The sequence below is a fragment of the Benincasa hispida genome, chromosome 1 (assembly GCF_027475165.1).
Source record: "Benincasa hispida cultivar pf3 chromosome 1, pf3_genome.v1.1, whole genome shotgun sequence".
NCBI lineage: Eukaryota > Viridiplantae > Streptophyta > Magnoliopsida > Cucurbitales > Cucurbitaceae > Benincasa > Benincasa hispida.
The window spans coordinates 19,620,554-19,628,419 of NC_143478.1; the positions used below are offsets into that span (position 1 = coordinate 19,620,554).

The window sequence follows — 7,866 nt, forward strand, 5'->3', positions numbered from 1 at the left end:
TTCGACATCCACATTAGTTGAGTTCTCAACATTCGACCTCTAACCTCGAACTCCCAAAACAACAATATTTCTCTAATAAGTTTCAAAACAACAATATTTCTCTAATAAGTTTTAAAAACAACAATATTAATATTAAAGGTTCTCCCTATAACTATCCATTAAAAAGGATAAAGGGGAATCAAATGTTTCTCCCTATAACACTGTTTAGATAGTATAGATTAAAATAATGAAAATCTATTAATAAAGGAACGAGGATCTTGTTTTTTAAGAACATATTTAATGCTAATATTGAGTTATGTCTAAACTATATTGTTTGATTTTTTTTTTTTTTATTTATTTAAGAAACTTATTTTTGTTGTTTAAAATTAAGATTAAAATACCATTTTAATCCTTGTATTTTTATGTTTGTTCTATTTTGGTTTATATACTTTTAATTGTCCAATTTTAATCTCTATATTTTTGATAAAGCTTGTTATAAAATTATGCTAACAGTTAGATGAGTTGGCAAAAAAAGTAATAAACAATTAGATGAGTTGGCAAGTTGAGTTAAGAATTAACTAGTAAGGCTGGGTTGGGTTAAAAATCAGTGAGTAAAAATATCAATTTAGGGTTTTAAATCTTAAAAAAAAAAAAAAAAAAAAAAAAAAATTAGGGGAACACGAAGAGGAACCAAATCTAGAGTTCATTGATCGATCCCTATTGAAGTCGAATCTGGGTTCTTAGACATCATTCTTTATCATCCATCCTTCCGTTGAAGGTTAGTGCCATGTGTTTTATAATCCAAGTTTGGAGATTCCTTCCATGATTTTCTTTTGTGTGCCATGGGTTTTAAAAGAAAAAATATATATCAAATTAGGGGTCATGGGTTTTGGAATCTAAGTTTGTAAATTTCTTTTATAATTTTTTTCTACATCATGGGTTGCCAACACTACTGCCAGTGTAGTTGCTGATTGTGGAGGCTCGTCAGTTGTTATTTAACTTTATTTGATTTTAGAACTTAACATATGTTGCTATTTTGCTTTATTTCTATTATCTTATTTTTGTGTGAATGACTATGTTTGTAGTTGAGGTACATCATGGTAGATTTTTTTTTTTTTTTTTTTTTTTTTTTCACAAGCCAAATGTGGACCATGTTTCAAGCAAAGTGTATTGCTTCTATGACTATGATTCAAAATCATGGTCAATGACTAAATGCATTAATTTGGTTCAACATATTGAAAGTGATAAAAGACCTAGACTCTGAAGAACTACACTCATCAAGTGATTCATCTGATTCATAACAAGGATGTAACATAAAGTTTTCATCATTTAGGCAAAACAAAGAGGAAAATTACATCACCAACTTTGAAATTGGTACGCTATTTAATTCTTTGAGTAAGTTCAAAAATACTATGTTAATTATGCAATCAAAAGGAGATGAAGGATTCGTTTTATAAAAATGATAAGACGAGAGTTTGAGCAAAATGTATAGAAGGTTGCAAATGGGTAGCTTATGCATCCAAATTCAAGGAGAAGAAACCTTTTAATTGAAAACTTATTTGAATGAACATTCATGTAGTAGATGTTTTAGGAATCTTCGATTGATATCTTCTTGGTTGAGTAAGCGACTAACAAACGAGGTTAAGGATCATCTAGAAATGAAGCTAACTTCCATTCAAGACAAGTTACTACATGAATTTATTTCACAATTTTCTAGGGAAAAGGCATGTAGGGCAAAAATTCTTGCATTGGATAAGGTTTGTGGTTCACACGATGAACAACACACTAAATTATGGGAGTATTATGGGAAATTATAAAGATCGGATCCTGGTTGCACTACAACTTTATGTTTGAAAATGTCTCAAGAGGAAGAGGAGAATGATGGAGAATCAACTGAAGGCATCAGGTCGTTCCATACATTTCAATGCCTATACATTTGTCTTGAAGTATGTAAAAAAAGATTTATGACACGGTGTAGACCTTTCATAGGTTTAGATGCTTGTCATCAAAAGGCCCATACGGAGGACAATTGATGGCGACTATAGGAAGGGATCCTAATGATCAATTTTACCTGTTGACATTTGCTATGGTTGAGGTAGAGACAAAAGATTCATGGACATGGTTCTCATCTTTACTAATTATAGATCTTGGTCTTGAAAAATCCAGATGTTGTACCTTTATATCATATCAACAAAAGGTCTGCTACATTTAATAAAATAAAGATCTTAAGATTTGGCCTATTTGCTTTTCTAATCTTTTGTTGTCTTATTATTATTTTTTTTTCTATTCAGGGCCTAGTTCCTTCATTCGATGAGCTCATCCCCAATTGTGACCATAGATATTGTATAAGACACTTCATAACAATATGAGAAAAATATCCAGGCAAACATTTGAAAGAAATTATGTGGCGGGCTCAAATACAACTTATCGGATGAAATGAGAAAGCTTAATGAAGGAGTGTATAGATGGTTGTAGGCCATTCAACCTAAACTTTGGAATAAATATGTATTTAATTCTCAAAGTGTGATTGTCTTGTTAACAATATGTGTGAGGTATTCAATGCAACAATATTAGAGGCTAGGGATCAATAATCAATGTTCCAATATTCAATGAAAAATAATCTCTCAATCTTACATTGGTCAATAATCAATGTCCCAATATTCTAAAAGTACATCTCTTTATTTATGATATAACACCAACAAAGTCAGGTCCATTCACGTAAAAACCTCCCCTACACTAATTGACCCCTACACCAACAAAGTAAAAAAAAAAATGTCTATACAAATTGACCCTTGTACTAAAAAATGTCTATACAAATTGAATATCAAAATAATTCACTGTCGAGCCTTCACAATCAATAGCTACACGATAGTAGTCTCAATTTACATAACAATATCAGCCTCCAAATATCTTTATAGTCTTTGTGTGTTTGACCCTAAGAATAAAGACAAGTTGAATTAAACAACAAAAGCTAACATAAAAGCACACTTCATAGTTCAAAAAGATAATTGTGACAAATAATCATTCACGTTCAAGGAGAAACTTATGACTTAAATGATTTAGAAAAACAATAAAGAAAATAAGAGGAAAAAAAACTCTCCAAATAGAACATTTGGATTGAAACAATGAAAGAAAATAAAAGAAAAACTCAAAGCAACTACACGACAGTAGTGTTGCAAATCAGCAACCCATATTCCTTTATTTCTTGTTTTGGTTGAGATTTGAAATTCTAAATTGATATTTTTACAAATTGATTTTTAACTCAACTCAACTTCTTAACCTAACTTGCCAACTCATCTAATTGTTTATTACTTTTTTTTATCAACTCATCTAATTGTTTACAATAATTTTATAGCAAGGACTATTTTTAAGCTTTATCAAAATTATAAGGATTAAAATTAGACAATTAAAAATATAGGGACAAAAACAAAACAAACATAAAAGTACAAAGGTCAAAATGGTATTTTAATCTAAAATTAAATATAGAATTTGAAGTAATATCACAAAATTTAAGTTTTTTAACTAACAAAATATGAAATAGGTCCTTAGATACGAACCAAGGATTAGTGGCCAGGGCACTGCACACAGATTGAGGAAAGAGCCACCAGGCCAAGGCCTTCTTTATGAAACCAGGAGGCCACTGTTAGGAATGCAACAAAAAAAAATCATGATTATTATGGTATATCTTTTAGTATTTTAATTATTATGATATATATATTTGTTATTTAGAAAAAATATCATTTATTATGACGCTTATATGTTTTAAGAAACATAAATATCAAATTTTACTCTATAAAAAGGGGGAAAAATAGATCCAATTTTATTTTAAAATTAGTAAAAATAACCAATTCAAAATAAAAGTGGAAGTAAAATTAAAAATTTGAAAAAAAGAAAATACCAAAAACTGAGAACCAAATCGATAATAAATCAAATCAAATAAATTTAAAAACTATTTCATTGGTTTTGTTCTTTATTAGACATTGGTTTGGATCCCTTCTTTGTAAAACCATTGATTTGGTTTGATTCTTGATTGGCCCCAAAACCGACAAAGGTGAACCGACTATCATCCCTAGCTACAAAAATATATATACATTATATTTATCTAAGTTGAGGGCCCCCTCTCCCCTTCTTGGATCCGCTCATGCAACTAATTCGAACCAACTCAACTCACATGTTTCATTGTTAGATTGGATTGAGTTTATTATTTAATAAGAATTATTTGAGTTGAATAAACTTAAACTCAAACGATTGAGTTTGGTCTAAAAAGTGCTTCAAAGTCACTATTTGTTATGTTCAAAATCACTCAAACATATTTTTAATAATTTTAAATCAAAATTTACTATATGAAAATAACATTTACAAATGTAAAAACCAACGTCAAAATGATTTTGAATGATTAATCATATATTTGAAAATATAGGTTTATCCATTCTAGCATGAGTTTCTTTACTACTCTAATTCAATCTCTACATTCTAAATCTTTGATTATCTATTTAAGATAATTATTTTGATCTTATGTGATATATTTGTCAAGAAGGAGATAAATGGATGGATTTGCCAAAGAACATATTTGATGGGTTTCTCCATCAATATGAATTTAGGTTGGGGTTTGTTGAAATGGCTCTTGACGAAAAGTGACAGGAACAGAAGCTCATAAATTAGCAGCAGCGAACAAAATCTGCAAAATAGAAACTTGTGAAAGGCTAAGTCACGGATCACGCCCGTGTTAATAGGCAAAAAAATGATTATTAAACGAGCAAAAACAGATGATTAATCAGAGGAATTTAAAAACTTAATTAGGAAAGTTTTTTATTTAAAAAATAAAAAATTATTATTCCATTCGCCTCACCCAACCAGACGGATGGCGGTGATGCGCGCGTGTGGAAAGACCATCAAACCCTCATTTGCCTACCTCCTCACCCCTACTAAAACTTGGGTACCCTTGGGGCCCAAACCCACAAGGAAAGATAAGGGTTAATAAGGAGACATCTTCTTATAGTCCCAACCAATGTGAGATTCTCCACTTTTTTGTTTTTTTCATTTACGAACAACCTGTGAAGGGTCCACTTGCTGACCCAGCCGTTATTAAGAACAACCTATGAAGGGTCCACTTGCTGATTATGGTTAAATCATGTGGACATAATATATCTACAATGAGGGGAGTGCAACTATGGGCTTTAGTGGAGTGACCCATTAGTTAACGAATGAGGATTAATCTGGTCTAATGAGTTTAACCAATTAATCTCGGATCGTTGGAGCCCATGATCTGTAGGTCCGCGAGGTTCCCTTACTAACTCATAATGGACTAGCTCTAGAATAGCGTGATAAGTTAATTTGAAGCGTTCAAATTAAAATTAAGAGAATTAGTAATTATATGAGATATAATTACGTGTTTAATTTAAGAACTAAATGGAATAGGAGAATTTATATTTAAATATGATTTAAATATATAAAATGGATGTGTGTAAAAATTAATTTAATATTTGATTTTAAATTAATTAAATTTTATTTAAAAATTAATTATGAAAATAATTTTATTTTTCAGTTTTTAAAATAAAAATGGATTTTGGAAATATTAAATTGTGATTTTGTGATAAAATTGGAAAATGAGAAATGCAATACACAATGGAAAAACCATGTTTTCCATTATCCATCTTCTACTTGCTCACACAAAAGCCATCACTATTGCCTTGTGTTACTCCAAGCATGAGCTGCAACTCATACAACTCTCTTCCTTGCATGTTGATCTGTAATATATTGAAGAGTTTGGAGTGAATTTCGGGCATGCAATCAAGAGAGAATTTTAGAGAAAATTCGTGCTGAAGAAAGTGTTCTTCACCAAGATTGCTGATGTGAGCAATTCTCCTTCATCTCTTGATTCAAGCTTGTTTTGAGTCCCATAACTCAATCTAGAGCACCAAGAGAATAGTGGGGAAGATCTTGAGGTGGTCTGCAACAAGATTCGAAGAAGATTGCAGTTGGAGAACGAGCTTTGAAGAGGTTATACAAAGGTATGTCATGAAACTCACTTGTTTTCTGCAAGAGTATGCTTTATATTTTGCCAAAATTAATGAATTAGAGTGCTTAAATGATCTTTGGTTCTTCCGCTGTTGCTGATGCATTCTTACACCAAGAAATAGCTCCACCTGCTATTTTAAAAATATAGCCACTGGTAGCCTTTGAGTCATCTGAAAGGGAGTTCCAATCAGCATCGTTGTACCTTCCATGACAACGGAAAAATTTTGATAATGTAATCCTAGGTTTTGGATTTTCTTCAAGTACCTCATAACCCTTTCTATAGCATTCCAATGCTCTATATTGGTTTTGCTTATAAACCTACATAGTAATCCTAAGCATAAGCTACATCAAGCCTAGTGCAGTCAACAACATATCTAAGACTGCCTATGATACTCGCATACTCTGATTGATTAACACCGTCACTGGTATTCTTGAGAAACTTAACACTAGGATCATAAGGAGTATATGTTGGTTTACATTTAAAGTAATTATATTTCTTTAGAATCTTTTCTATATAATGAGATTGATCCAAAGAAATTCCTTTTTCAGACCTAATCGCTTTTATACCTAAGATTACGTTTATTTCTCCTAAGTCTTTCATATCAAAGTTTGCACTCAACATGGATTTCACATCATTTATAACGTGCAACTTCGATCAAAAAATTAATAAATCATCTACATACAAACATATGATTGTGCATAGATTGTTTTCAAACTTATAGTAAATGCATTTGTTACTTTCATTAACTTTGAATCCTTTAGATATAATTAGATTAGCAAAATTTTCATGTCATTACTTAGGAGCTTATTTCAAGACATAAAGAGATTTATCTAACTTGCATACCTTGTTCTCTTGACCATGGACTATGAAGCCTTCAGGTTGTTCGATGTAAATCTCTTCTTCAAGTTCACTATTCAGGAATGTAGTCTTTACATCCATTTGATGTACTACAAGGTTGTTTAGGGTAGTGATAACATGCAGAAATGCATGTCATCTTAGGCCTTTTACTTAGAATTATGAAGGTTGTTAGGCAGAATATGCGTCAATCATGATAGAAATTCACAAGAATATGAGCTTGCGTCAATCAGCATGTCGAATCTCAGCTAACCTGTTATTTTGCATTAATTATGCATTCAATGTTCTATCTTTGTAGCTAATGCAGGAAATGAACGCAAACGCGAAAATCGGACCATCGCATAGATGACCGCATGCAGAGAAACACTCAATCGCAAGGTAAACGGATCGATCAACGTATGGATGTTGCGATAATCAGCCGTATGCGTCCATGGTATGGGAGTTGCACTCGTCAAGCGATTGCGCTCATCATGTAGAGTTGCGGTGTTAAGCAAATGTGGCCATTGAATGATTGTGGCTACGCGAAAATACATTCTAATGGGATCAACGTAAGGTAGGTGGAATGAACGCATCAACGCACCTTCGAGAAAATCCAAAGCTGATGTTAACATTTCACCTACCACGCCGTTAGTGGCAGAGGTTCAGAAAAGGACTAACGCGCCGAACGTCAGACTCAGAGCAGTCCAATTAATGTTGTCGACGACCCAAGCTCTATAAATAGAAGCCAATGAGCTGAAATTCATTTCATCCAAGGTTTTCGCCTAAGGTTCGCCTATGGCGGATTCTTGCGATCTAGAAAAAGGTGTGAAAAGACTGCTGAGAGTTCTTCACCTCCTTCATCTATTCCGAGTGACGATCGGAGCCTTCGACTGGAGTTAGATCTCGAGAGAGTCAGCTTCTCCACCCATCCATGGCACCACCGACAGCCTTGACGCAAATCCGTGGAAGTAAAGTTTTGCTTCCAACCAGTCATTCCTTTTTCTTTTCTTTCCTATATTGTATTGTATGACATT

General features: G+C 32.4%; 1 long non-coding RNA gene across 1 annotated transcript; it reads left to right on the forward strand.

The window, feature by feature from the left end:
- The first annotated feature begins 638 nt into the window (after window positions 1-638).
- LOC150038310 (uncharacterized) lies at window positions 639-2,559 on the forward strand. The gene is made up of 2 exons (XR_016529366.1): window positions 639-757; window positions 2,271-2,559. It is a non-coding gene; the product is annotated as an uncharacterized LOC150038310 (long non-coding RNA).
- The last annotated feature ends 5,307 nt before the right edge of the window (window positions 2,560-7,866 follow it).